This window comes from Rhinopithecus bieti, unplaced genomic scaffold, assembly GCF_001698545.2.
Source record: "Rhinopithecus bieti isolate Rb0 unplaced genomic scaffold, ASM169854v2 scaffold_47691, whole genome shotgun sequence".
NCBI lineage: Eukaryota > Metazoa > Chordata > Mammalia > Primates > Cercopithecidae > Rhinopithecus > Rhinopithecus bieti.
In genome coordinates, this window is record NW_016818870.1 from 397,985 (window position 1) to 412,419 (window position 14,435).

A 14,435-nucleotide genomic window follows, 5' to 3' on the forward strand; every position below is an offset into this window, starting at 1 on the left:
AAAAAAAAAAAAAAAAAAACTTATCCAAGTAACCAAAAAACCACCTGTATCCCAGAAACTGTTGAAAATTTTTTTAAAATACTATAAAACCACAAATGTCCATTTGGGGTAAGTAAATTCATTTCTGGTTCCATGAAACTCATTAATTAAGGCTAAGGATTTCACATAGGAATTTGGAGACAGTATGTATGCAGTACATATTTTGGTTACGTGTCTCTCGAACCACGGTTGGCTACTACTGGTGCATGGTCAGTTGAAGACTATATATATCCCAAACTCAACCATTTATCTTTATCTCTTTCTACCTTGGAGTCATAACTCAGTAGGAGAAATATCTGTATCGGTGACATCTCTTTTGATATGGAGTCTCACTCTGTCACCCAGGCAGGAGTGCAGTGGCACGGTCTTGGCTCACTGCAACCTCTGCCTCCCAGGCTCAAGCGATTCTTGTGCCTCAGCCTCAGGAGCAGCTGGAACTACAGGTGCCCCTCACCACGCCTAATTTTTACATTTTTGGTAGAGACGGGGTTTCTCCATGTCGCCAAGGCTGGTTTCAAACTCCTGAGCTCAGTCAATCCACCTGCCTTGGCCTCCCAAAGTGCTGGGATTCCAGGTGTGAGCCAAGGCACCAGGCCTGTATCAGTGACTTTTGAACTATTCTTTACAGAGTTCCTTCAGGCGACTTTGAAAAGGAAGTGAAGGGGATGTAGACGAAAAGAGGGAAACCTGAACAGGTTAGACTCTACTTCTCCCAATTCTACACATTCAACCAAAACAGCCCAACTTTTCTCTTTTTGAGTCCCTTTCCTGTAGAATATATTTGAACAAAAGTCTGTTTTTAAAAAAGTTTGAAATTCTTTATTCTCTACTACAGATTCTCACAGGCCAATAAAAAACCACAGCGGTCTTTTTTTCCTAAGATAAATGCTCCTTGTTAGCTATTCATCACCATCACCTGGTTGTCAGAAAGGACTCACAAATGTATAATGAGGCAGGTGATCCTGCTTCCAGCCCTCCTTTCTCCAGCCACTGTCATTAAGAATGAATAAACTAATATGGTTGCAGGCTGCTGTGTTGGATATCAGGCAAAGAACATTATATAAATCATCATATAAACTGAAAGAGACACTATGCTATCTAAGAAGTTAACTATAGCTATAAATATAAAACTAAAGAGAGTAATATTTTAAAATAGAATAGCTCTTGTATCACCAAATAAGATATGTCCTTCAAAGTGGTCACATTGGTTATGAGGGAATAATTGGCAAGAGCAAATAATCTTTAAAACTTCAAAAAACAAAGTAGCCACCTTGAGAAATTTAACTCATTCCAGTAGTGCTCCTAGTAAAAGCATTCTTAGAACTCTTTTTAGAAGTACAAAAAACCACCAGTCCACCCACAAAATTGTGAAATATAATCAATTGTTGTTTTAAGTCACTAAGTTTTGGGGTGTTTTGTTATACACTAATAGATAAGTGATATGGTCTGGCTGTGTCCCCAGCCAAATCTCATCTCGAATTCCCACGTGTTATGAGAGGGACCTGGTGGGAGGTGCTTGAATCATGGGGACATGTCTTTCCCATGCTGTTCTTGTGATTGTGAATAAGTCTTACAAGATCTGATGGTTTTATAAGGGGGAGTTTCCCTGCACAAGCTTTCTCTCTTTGCCTGTCATCCATGTAAGATGTGACTGGCTCCTCCTTGCCTTTAAGTCCTTTAAACCTCTTTCTTTTGTAAATTGCCCAGTCTTGGGTATGTCTTTATCAGCAGCATAAAAACGGACTAATACAGTAACACAGAAATGTCTGAATCACTAGGCTTTGGGAGATGTTTAAAAGGAAATTATTAGTCTTATAGAAAAACTCTAGCTATTCACAACTCTAGAAAAATAAGCTGTTCTGTTTGGCTATAACTTTACATAAATAGAATACGGCCAACTTTAACAAAGTTTGACTGTATCTTTAAAAAGAAATAAACAACTTTCAAAAAACAAGTAAAGAACATTTTGGAAGAGAAACAACTCCAGGATGAATGGGACTAGTAGTAGGTTCCCAACTTTCTCCCCTGCAGTTTTTGCTTTTTACCTTGGGTTCATCTAAATCCTATCTATGCTGCCTTTAGGAGAACTTTGCTCTTTTTCTTTTGCCTGGGCGTGGATAAAAATAAATGTCCATTTTCCCTAAGTACACTAAATACAAGGGTGCATTTTCTTTTTTTAAAAGAATTATACAGGAAAAGAAAGGAAGCACAAAGTATAAAAACAGATAAGTTAAATATAGATTTTTTTGGATCCTAAGATAAACAAGTTTAGACTTTTGATCCTAAGATAATTAAATTTTAGCCAGAAGTTGGCTTGCCCTATTTTTCTTTACACCCAGTTATCAGTCTATTGTCCTTGTCTGCAGGAACTCACACAAGAAGCCAAAAATACAACATATACCTCAGAGTTTACCATCTCATCTTCTTGAAGATAAAAGACTTTTATTAAACCAAGAATTCCAAGGAAAAGAGGGTTTCTTTCTAAAGTATCAAAATCAATTTTTAAAAAACTTTGTTTTGGTAGAAGGTTTTAAAATGTATTATGTAGGCTATAATTTAACTTTTCTTGATGACTACTATTTTGTTGTTGTTATTTTGTTTTGAGACAGAGTTTCACTCTGTCGCCCTGGCTGGAGTGCAATGGCACAATCTCAACTCATTACAGACTCTGCCACCTGGGTTCAAGCAATTCTTGTGCCTCAGCCTCCCAAGTAGCTGGGATTACATATGCATGCAACCACGCCAGCTAATTTTTGTATTTTTAGTAGAGCTGGGGTTTCACCATGTTGCTCAGGCTGGTCTTGAACTCCTGGCCTCAAGTGATCTGCCTGCCTCGGCTTCCCCAAGTGCTGGGATTACAGGCGTAAGCCGCCATGCCTGGCCTCACTACTGTTAACATTAATAATATACCAGGCTAAAATAATGTTGTTTTCAGTGTCTATTAAGGACTTGCATACCAAATTAATAATTGAATAAGGATCGTGTGTTAAGAGAAATGGTTCACTTTTGCCATTTTTTTTTTGTTGTTGTTTTTTGAGACGTAGTCTTGCTCTGTCACCAGGCTGGAATGCAGTGGCGCAATCTTGGCTCACTGCAACCTCTGCCTCCTGGGTTCAAGTGATTCATTTGCCTCAGCCTCCTGAGTAGCTGGGACTACAGGCACGCGCCACCACACCCGGCTTTTTTTTTTTTTTTAAATTTTAGTAGAGATGGGGTTTCACCATGTTGGCCAGGATGGTCTTGATCTCCTGACCTCGTGATCCACCCGCCTCGGCCTCCTAAAGAGCTGGGATCACAGGCATGAGCCACCGTGCCTGGCTTTTTTTTTTTTTTCCCTTTGAGACAGAGTGCAGTGGCATGATCTCAGCTCAATGGCATGATCTCGGCTCACTGCAACCTCTGCCTCCCGGGTTCAAGCAATTCTCCTGCCTCAGCTACCCAAGTAGCTGGGATTACAAGAAGGCACCAAGATGTCTGGCTAATTTTTGTATTTTCAGTAGAGACAGGGTATCACCATGTTGGCCGGGCTGGTCTCGAACTCCTGACCTCACGTGATCTGCCTGTCTCAGCCTCCCAAAGTGCTGAGATCACAGGCATGAGCCACCAAACCTGGCATTCTTTTGCCATTTCTATTTAACGGTACTAGAAGGCCTAGCCTGAGCAATTAGGTAAGAAAAAGAAATAAAAGGCATCCAAATTGGAAATAAAAGGCATCCAAATTGGAAAAAAAAAAAAAAGTAAAATTATCTCTGTTCCAAGATTACATGATCTTGTATGGAGAACACCCTAAAGATGCCACAAAAACATTAGAACTAATAATGATTAGTTGCAAATACACTAATCATTTATTAGTGTCAGCAATGCTGCAGGGTACAAAGTCAACACATAGAAATCAGGTTGTTTTTTTTTTAATTTAATTAGCTGAGAATATAGGCAAAGTTGTTCTACAGTCCTGCAGTACATGTATAATTTTCCTATGGCAGTTACAACAAGAGAGGAGAAACAAGGTTTGGTCTAAGTGTGACAGATGTAGATACATATTTTTCACAATGTTCCACAGGGACAGAGAAGTGATAAATCCTGCACCCAAGGAGTGAAAGAGACAGAATTTGCATGCCCAATGATCTCATGTTTAGTAGCCTCTACATCTACTAATGGGCCCACTGCCAATGCAAGAGGGTCAGTTAAGTGGACATGAGTGTGCATATCATTAATAATATCAATGTCTTTAATGTCCACAGTTAATGTTTTAATCACCCTAGGTCTGGAGATCTTCTTGGGGTATGATGAAGATCTTGTCGTCCTGAGATAGCTTCCCACGGTTGTGTTTATTAGGACATACAATCTGCTGCTGACTTGAGGAGAAGTAGCATATAGTATTTGGGTATATGGCTGGTAATACATAATTGTGATATTATACATGGCCAGGGTATACAGAGTTGTTGACCCATGGAACAAATTCTATGCAAATGGGTTTGCAACGCCAAAACAAAACAGTTCTCCAGTTTACTAACCCAATTAAGTTCTTTTCATTCACAACGTGCTCAACAAATGGGGTCATATCAGTAAGGGGTTGTACAGTGAGGATCTGCAAGAAAAGATTGAATGTTGCTTCTCAGTGATGACTGCACTATCAATTAATGGATTCAACATATCCACAATGTACTGCTGTGGTGTATTTCTCTTCCCTCAATAAGAAATCATCATGACAACTTGGCCAGATGCATCTGAACAGTCTACACCAAACCTGTCATCTAGAAACGTGTACTCACTATCTAAGGGGAAGGACAGGTGCAGATTGTCAAATTTTACATGAGTTGGGTGCTCAAGTACTTGCCCGTTAAAAATGCTTGACTGTGTAGTCACTATTCATTTTGGGAGGATTAAATGATAACTTGGTGCCAGATTCAAGTATACACACTCCTAGTTTAATCTCGGCTATGCCACGTGTGCTCAGTATAAGTGGGGAAGATGAGCAATAAAGACAATTTTAACCTTAGCATCCTCTAGGCAAAAACATAACTGTCTTTTGTACAGCTGTCAAGTGAGTGGCCATATGTCAGGGCCATTTCCACAATACCACCATGAAGTGCATGGATCTGTTACATATTGTTTTACTATAGTACATCCAGCTTGATCAGGTGCAGGGCGATAGTTGAAGGAGCACTCCTGGAAAACGCCCAAGATATGTAAGTCTCTAGGATCTTGCACCTTCTGATGGTTGCATGGAATTCTTCAGAGGAATCATCAGTGGTAGTAACTTTACATGTTACATTCATGACAACTCTTTTGGGAAATTTAGGATATTCAAATAGGACAACACCAGGAGTTGACGTATCACAGAACTTGGCTTACAATTGTCTGAGCATGGATCCCATGCATTACCTTCAGCAGGAGGAGCAGATGGGCTGGCCAAGTGCAAGCTTGATAGATCAGGATAAGTGACTGCAGGTGCAGGAGACATAGCATCTCTAAGGTTAGCCAACCCTTGGGAGCCTTTGTAGACACAAAAAAAGATTTAATGCACCGAGTTTTGTTTCTGTGGAGATGAGCCTATTATTTATGGCTCAACTGGTGATACTGCCTGACTTAATTTTAAGTCGAGTTTCTCTAGAGACTCCTGTTTCCTGTTGATTCTCTGTGATCCTCTCTGAGAGCTTCCTGAGAACCTGCTCGATTGAGGTTTGGCTCTCTCTTGCCTCAACCTCTGCAGCCTCAAGGTAGGTCCCCACTTGTTGCATGCTCTCATTCAGCTCTGTCTAGATCTAAGCCCTCCTCCTCCGCTGCTAACTCAACCACTGACTCGAGAGTTTCTCTGGTTACTAGCTCGCTCATTACTCTCTGATGCTTCTTTTGCTTTGGTTTTGGAGCAACTTTGTCTAATCAGCTGTATTCCTAAAAACTAACAATGAACAATCTGAAATGGAAATTAAAACAATACAGTAACATCAGAAAGAATAAAATACTTAGGAATGAACTTAACCATGGAAGTGAAAGACTTGTACACTGAGAAATACAAAACATTGCTGGAAGAAATTAGACATAAATAAATGGAAAAACATCTGGTTGATCATGAATTGGAAAACTTGCTATCATTAGAGGTGTCAGTATTACCCAAAGTCAGCTAGAGATTCAATACAATCCCTATCAAAATCCCAACAATGTTTTTTGCATAAATAGCAACATCCATCCTAAAATTCATATGGAATCTCAAGGGATCCTGAACAACCAAAACAATCTTGAAAAAGAAAAACAAAGTTGGAGGACTTACATTCTTGATTTTCCAAACTTACTACAAAGCTACAGTAATCAAAACAGTGTTTTATCAGCATAAAGATAGACATAAAGACCAACGGAAGAGACTAGATAGCCCAGAAATAAACCCTCATATATCTAGTCAGATGAGTTTTGACAAGGGAGCTGATACCATTCAGTGGGGAAAGGTCAGTCTTTTCAACAAATGGTATTCGAAAAACTGGATATCCAGAAGCAAACAAATGAAATTAGACCTTTGGCCGGGCACGGTGGCTCAAGCCTGTAATCCCAGCACTTCGGGAGGCCGAGACGGGCGGATCACGAGGTCAGGAGATCGAGACCATCCTGGCTAACATGGTGAAACCCCGTCTCTACTAAAAAATACAAAAAACTAGCCGGGCGAGGTGGTGGGCGCCTGTAGTCCCAGCTACTCGGAGGCTGAGGCAGGAGAATGGCGTAAACCCGGGAGGCGGAGCTTGCAGTGAGCTGAGAACCGGCCACTGCACTCCAGCCCGGGCAACAGAGCGAGACTCCGTCTCAAAAAAAAAAAGAAATTAGACCTTTATCTTACATCACATACAAAAATTAACTCAAAATGGATCAAAGACCTAAAGAGCTAAAACTATATATATATATATATATATATAGTTTGATGTGTATAAATATATATATACATAAAACAAGAAAGCAGAGGGAAAGCTTCATGTCACTTAATTTGGCAATGATTCTTGGGTAAGACACTAAATGCACAGGTAACAAAAGAAAAATAAGATACATTAGATTTCAAATTTTAAAACTTTTGTGCATCAAAGGACACTGTCAACAGAGTGAAAGGTAATCCATGGAATAGGAGAAAATATTTGCAAATCATACATCTGAGAATGGATTAATGTCCAAAATGTATTTAAAAAATCTTACAACTCAACAACAAACAACCCAATTCAAAAATGGGCAAAGGACTTGAATAGGCATTTCTCCAAAGATACACAAATGGCCGATAGGTATCAAATACATGAAAAAATGCTCAATATCTTTTCCTTAGAGAAATATCAATCAAAATCATGAGATATCACTTTACACTACTTAGGATGGTTATATTATTATTATTATTATTATTATTTTGAGATGGAGTTTTGCTCTGTCACTCAAGCTGGAGTGCAGTGGCATGAGCTCAGCTCACTGCAACCTCAGCCTCCCGGTTCAAGTCATTCTCCTGCCTCAGCCTCCTGCCTCAGGGATTATAGGTGTGCACCACCATGCCTGGCTAGTTTTTGTATTTTCAGTAGAGATAGAGTTTTACCATGTTGGCCAGGCTGGTCTTGAACTCCTGACCTCAGGTGATCAACCCGCCTCAGCCTCCCAAAGTGTTGGGATTATAGGCATGAGCCACCATGCCCAGCCTAGGATGGTGGTTATTTAAAAAAAAGAAAACAAGTGTTGCCAAGGATGTGGAAAAATTGGAGCCCTTGTGCATTGCTGATGAGAACGTAAAATGCTATAGCCACTGTGGAAAACAGTGGTTCCTCAAAAATAAAATAAAATAAACAAACAAACAAAATTACCATACAATCCAGCAGCCCCACTTCTGGGTATATACCCACAAAAACTAAAAGCAGGGACTCAAACATATCTGTACACTCATGTTCACAGCAGCATTTTTCATAATAGCCAAAAGATAGATGCAACCAAAGTATCCATCAACAGATGAATAAACAGAATATAGTGTATACATACAATGGAATATTATTCAGCTTTTAAAAGGAGTGAAATTCTGACTGGGTGCAGTGGCTCACACCTGTAATCCCAGCACTTTGGGAGGCTGAGAGGCTGGTGGATCACTTGAGGTCAGAAGTTTGTGACCAGCACGGCCAACATAGTGAAACCCCCTCTCTACTAAACAATAATTAGCCGGGCGTGGTGGCATGCACTGGTAATTCCAGCTACATAGGAGGCTGAGGCATGAGAATCACTTGAACCCGAGAGGTAAAAGTTGCAGTGAGCCAAGATCGTGTCCTGCACTCCAGCCTGGGTGATGGAGGGAGACTCTGTCTCAAAAAAGTAAATAGAAATAAAAGGAGAGAAGTTCCGATACAGGCTATAATATGGATGAACTTTAGACATTATGCTAATCAACTGCAGCACTATTTACAATAGCAAAGCCATAGAATCAACCTAAATACCCATCAATGACAGACTGGATAAAGAAAATGTGGTACACATACACCATGGAATACTATGCAGCTGTAAAAAAGAATGAGATCATGTCTTTTGCAGAAACATAGATGGAACTGGAGGTTATTATCCTTACCAAACTAACAGAAACAGAAAACCAAATACTGCATATTCTCACTTATAAGTGAGAGCTAAATGATGGGAACGTATAAACACAAAGAAAGAAACAACAGACACTAGGGTCTTCTTGAGGGTGGAAGGAGGGAGAGGAACAGAAAAGATTAACTATTGGGTACCAGGCTTAATACCTGGGTGATGAAATAATCTGTACAACAAACCCCTGTGAAACAAGTTTATCTATATAACAAACCCTCACATGTACCCCCGAACCTAAAAGTTTTTTAAAAACCCAAAAAACAAAAAAGACATTATGCTAACCGAAATAAACCAGTCATGAAGGGACAAATAGTGCATGATTCCACTTATATGAGGTACCCACAGTAGTCAAATTCAAAGATAGAAAGTAGAATGGTGGTTGCCTCGGGCTGAGTAGGGAGAAATGGGGAGTTAGTGTCTTACTGGTACGGAGTTTTAGTCTGGAAAGATGAAAAAAAGTTCTGGAGATTGATGTCAGTAATGGTAGTACAATAATGTGAATATATTTAATGCCACTTGAGAATGATTACAATGGTAAATTCTATGTTATATATATATATGTATTTTACCACAATAAACAGTAAATATGGTACAGCACAGGTTCTGCTATGAGTTATTTTGTTGCTGTTAAAATTCCCTTCTACCCCATCACCTAGCTCTCTCAGAGCAATGTTGACATCTGGCTACTCAAAATAATGCGCTCGTTTTATATGATGAACTCATTTGACAAAAATTATATTAAATGCCAGTGTCTGAATGGGTGTTTTTTTTCCTGGGTAACTTCAACACTGATCAGATCATCTCTAGACAGCCTGCCCTTACCCTAACATGAAGTGAACCATCTCTTCAGTCAAGTGACTTTTAGCAGGGTGCATAGTCATTGTGTATGAGTAACAGGAAGAAAAGGGTGAGCTATTATCCTAAATTTGCAGATAAGCCCCAGAGAGAAAAATAGAACATACAAGCCCTTCCCATGAACTTGCCAGATTTAGCAAGTAAAAATACAGGACTCCCTGTTGTTTATCTGAAATTCAAATTTAACTGGGCACCCTGTGTTTTATCTGGCAACACTGAAGTATTGGAGGTGAGGAAAAAATAACCCAGGGTGTTTTGGGGTAACTGAGGTCTTAACAGGGAGCCTAGACAAGAAAAAGTAGAAAAGGCCATTAAAAAGATACTGTTTAAAAAAAAATTGTATTGCTTAATCCATCCAGCTCAGGAGCCCCTCCCCACGCTGTGATCCAAGGCTTTTATTTTGAGACAGAGCGTCGCTGTCACCCAGACTGGAGTGCAGTGGCAGGATCTCAACTCACTGCAACATCTGCCTCCCAGCCTCTTGAGTTGCTGCCTCAGCCTCTTGAGTTGCTGGGACTACATGTGCACACCACCATGCCCGGTAATTTTCGTAATTTTAGTAGAGATGGAATTTCATCATGTTGGCCAGGCTGGTCTTGAACTTCTGACCTCTAGTGATCTGCCCACCTGGGCCTCCCAAAGTGCTGGGATTACAGGTTGAGCCACCGTGCCTGGCCTGATCCAAGACTTTATAAAGACATGTCAGAGGGTGGGAGACAGAAAGTGTCTAGACAGAAAGTGTCTAGTTGATTGATAAATCAAAACTAGAAATGGGAGAATGAGAACATGCCCAGCCTCTAGTTAAGGCAACTGTGGCTTCAAAAAGGAATCTTAAACACCAGCATAGAAATCAGAGGGATCCTAATCTGGCTCAAAACAGAAGAGAAACAGTGGCTGGCCACACAGCAGGAGTGGCATAAGTAACAGAATACCAGCCATACAGTTTGGATCTGCTCTTCCTTCCATTAAGCCATCCACCACTACTTAATATCTAAGGGGCCGGCTAAGAAAATCCAGTCACTACTTTTATTTGCTAATACTTTGAGCCCCAGTTACAATAATGCCAGTACTAATTAGGTAACTACTTTCTAGCTTATCAACTCCTGCAGCTTTCCAGCCATCGTTCATCCCTCAGGGATACCACCTGCTTCCCCACGGAACCCAAACCCTGATACCCTCAGGAAAGTAAATCTGCTCAGGTCACCCACCTAGGAATAAACAAAAACAGGTTTCAGGCCCTTTGTCCTTTGAAAATTCCGCCTTTTAAAAAATTAAAAATTTTTTTTGAGGCCTGTGTTCTTTATCACGGACACTGTTCACATAGTGGTAATCCTTGACTGACTCTGCTCTACTCGTTCCTGCGTTTCATTCCTCCGCTGTTCAATTCTTTGTTCAAAACGCCAAGGACAACCGGTAGTGAAGACCCTCCACCGGCAACACTACCATGTGCCAGGCACCGTGCTGGCTATGCAAAGATGAGTGGTGTACCGTCGACTGGGGATGCAAAGATGAGTGGTGTACCGTCCTTGCCCCCAGGAGTTCCCCGTGTCCGCAGGGCCGGCCAGGAGGGCCGCAGCCAACCGTGGGTAACAGGATCACCGTGCCCTTCGCGGCAAGTGAGTGCAGTAGTAGGGGACGGGTACTGCCAAGCCAAAGGTTTTCTCCAGGTAAAACTGGATGGCAGAGGGACGGAGACTGAAGCGACGCCGACGCCGGGCAGATAATAACGGGAGGCAGGGACTAAAAGGGTGGAGGGAGCAGAGGACCCGGCCGGGAACTGGCAGTAGGGAGGACCCCGATGCAGTGGCGGGCCTGGGTGCCGGGCGGCCGCGCTTCCCCAAAGCCGTCACAGGGTCTTGGGGTACCAAGGTGACTACTGGGCGCGAGTCGTTCTGTGGGGGAGGGTGTCCCCAAGGGGGCAATTTGAGGAGACGGTTGGGGATGCATCTGGGGTAGCGCCTAAAGGGACGGTGGGTGGTGGTGTTTGAAGGTCCCGTGGACGCAGGGCTGAAGGGTCAGGAGAAGGCCGTGGGTCAGAAGGGCTGGGGACGAGGTCTGTCCAGGGGGTCGGGGCGGACGCAGAGGGCGGGTGCAGCCGAGGGGGAAGGGCTGAAGGGAAGGGCGGGCGCTGAGAGCACATAGGTGGGCAGACAGGCCCTCCCCTAAGGGAGTCCTTGGAACGCGGGGCAGTGGGTCTGTGGGACCCTGCCCGCCTCCGGAGAGGCGTTCCTACCTCGTTTCTCGCCTCAGCCTCGTCCTTCCGCGCCGGCGGCGGCGGCGTGTCGCGCCCTCCAGGGGTCGCGTTGCTGGCTAGAGGCGCCGGCGGCCCCTCCCTGTGGGCGGTTTGGAAACGCCGGCCCCTGTCGGCCTGGCGCGATGGTCCGATCTGGATTGCCCTCAGACCGCCCCTCCGGGCGGCGAGTTGGTTCGGTCCGCCCGGCCTAAGGTGCTCGCCCCCTCCCTGGCTCCCGCAGCAATGGATCGCGAAGCCGAGTCACGCGCAGAGCTTTCCCGCTAGGGGAGCGGCGAGGCTTCCGCCGTGGCCCCGCCTTCTGCAGCCCGCGCCCGCCCCCGCGGGGTGGTGCCTGGCGACGCGTGGCTCCCGAGTACCGGAACCCAGGGAAACCTAGGGCGCGGGTCCGCGGGCCTCCATGGCCGGTGGGTGTGGGCGCCCAGCTTCGCCTGAGGCGGCGGTTCTCAACGTTGGCTTCCCAGTAGAACCTAGTGTGGAAACTAACCAAACAACGACAAACGGAGGCCTGACTTCACACGACCGACTCAGAACCACTGGAGTAGAGTGGGGTGGGGTGAGGTGGGGTTGGCCTCCCGTGCATAGCCAGGGTTCGGAAGCCCTGGTGAAACGTAGAACCCAGGCGCGCCCCCCCCCTTCAGGGACGGATGTGTGTGTGACTCTTGCTGTTTACAGCCAGAGGAGGATGGGGCAGGCAGTCCTGCAAATGTTATGGGAAACCCACTGTATTAGTCCGTTCTCACATTGCTATGAAGAAATACTATGAAGGAAAGAGGTTTGACTCACAGTTCCGCATTGTTGGGGAGGCCTCAGGAAGCTTACAATCATGGCAGAAGGCAAAGGAGAAGTAGCCATCTTTTTCACAGGGTAGCAGGACAGAGTGAGTGCAAGCAAGGGAAATGCCAGACGCTTATAAAATCATCAGATCTTGTGAGACTCACTCACTGTCACAAGAAGGGCACGGGGGAAACCAGCCCCATGATCCAATTACCTCCACCTGTTCCTGCCCTTGATACATGGGGATTATGGGGATTACAATTCAAGATGAGATTTTGGGTGGGGACACTGCCAAACTCTTACAGGTAGTTAGGCATGAGCAGGGCAGGAAAGGGTTCTCCCCTGCTACCCACTAGGGATGTCGGGTGATGGTTCTGAGGCAGGACAATAGGGACTGGAGGCAGGGAACCTAAGACTGGTTCACGCCAACTTCCTGGAACTAAATTGAAAGGAAAACCCTAACTTTCCACACCTAAGTAACAAACCCCCCACCTTTTCTGCCCAGCAGATGGGAAATTGGCTATCTGCAACCAATTGCTATCGCCTGATTGCAGGCGAGTCTAACTTTGCATAGAAGTATAACTTTGTAACTTCACCCTAGCCTCTGATTGGTTGGTTTTTGAAACCAATCAGATGTTTGCACAGGGATGTGACCTTTGTAACTTCAGCCTCTGCTTGGCTGCTTTCTGCAACCAATCAGACTGATTGTGGGCTACCACTTCATTTACATGAGGTGAGCATGAAGTGGCCAATGGAAAACTTCTAGCGGGTATTTGGACCCAGGAAGATTGTTTCCCGGCCCTTGAGCCGCTGCTTGCGCTGCTCCCACACTTTGGAGTGTGCTTTCGTTTTCAATAAATCCCTGCTTTCCTTCTTTTGTTGCTTCATTCTTTGCTGGGCGTTTTGTCCAATTCTTTGTTCAAAACGCCAAGAACCTGGACAACTTGCAGTCAGACCCTCTACCAGTGACAATTCCATAATTATCTCATTGCTTCTTTAAAGAGGATAATTCGGCCGCACAGGAAGAGGCCATTTCTTGATGGTCCACACCGGTTAACATCAAAATACTAATTGAATGCAGGCCTCAGGGAGAAGCAATTTTCTGGGCATGCGTGTTAAGAGACAAAAATGGTGAAGTATGATCTTCTGGGGGCACCCTCCACCGGAATAGGGGAAGGAAAGCACTGCGCATTCGGGAAGTCCACTCTAAGGAAAGAATCATGGGAAAGAGGCGAGACTGTAAAAGTCCCAGGATCACGGTTAGGCACTTGACCTCTCTTTAACCTTCACGTGCCCGCTTGGGTCTCTACCAAGCGCACTTTCTTTCCTGTTCTAAGGCCTTTTTAAATAAACTTCCTTTCCTACTCTGGAACTTGCCTTGGTCTCTTTTTCTGATTTATGCCCCACAGTTGAATTCTTCCTTCTGATGAAGCAAGGACCAAAGTTGCTACAGACCCATAAGGATAGGCTGCAGGTAACTTGGGGTAACTCACATCTCTTCCACCACTAACAAAACCACATCACCCATTGAGAAGACTGTTCGGCTGGACGCAGTGCCTCACGCCTGTAATCCCAGCACTTTGGGAGGCTGAGGCGGGCGGATCACTTGAGGTCAGGAGTTCGAGACCACTAACATGGTAAAACCCCGTTTCTACTCAAAATACAAAAATTAGCCGGGTGTGGTGGTGCATGCCTGTAATCCCAGCTACTCGGGAAGCTGAGGCAGGAGAATCACTTGAACCCGGGGGATGGAGGTTGCAGTGAGCCGAGATTGCGCCATTGCACTCCAGCCTGGGCAACAGAGCGAGACTCTGTCTCAAAAAAAAAAAAAAAAAAAAATAGAAGACTGTTCTAGGTTCCATACTCACTGAAAGAGAGACAGGGGTCACAGTCAAGGAAGCAGATAAATGTCAGGATGTATAGTGCATCT

General features: G+C 44.1%; 1 protein-coding gene across 1 annotated transcript in view; it reads right to left on the minus strand.

Moving 5' to 3' along the window:
• Window positions 1-12,025, minus strand: part of RUSC2 (RUN and SH3 domain containing 2) — a 74,640-nt gene extending 62,615 nt beyond the window's left edge. Inside the window, exon 1 of the mRNA XM_017857763.1 lies at window positions 11,711-12,025. The gene's annotated coding sequence lies outside the window, so the exon portion shown is untranslated. The remainder of the gene's footprint in view (window positions 1-11,710) is intronic.
• Window positions 12,026-14,435: the final 2,410 nt, after the last annotated feature.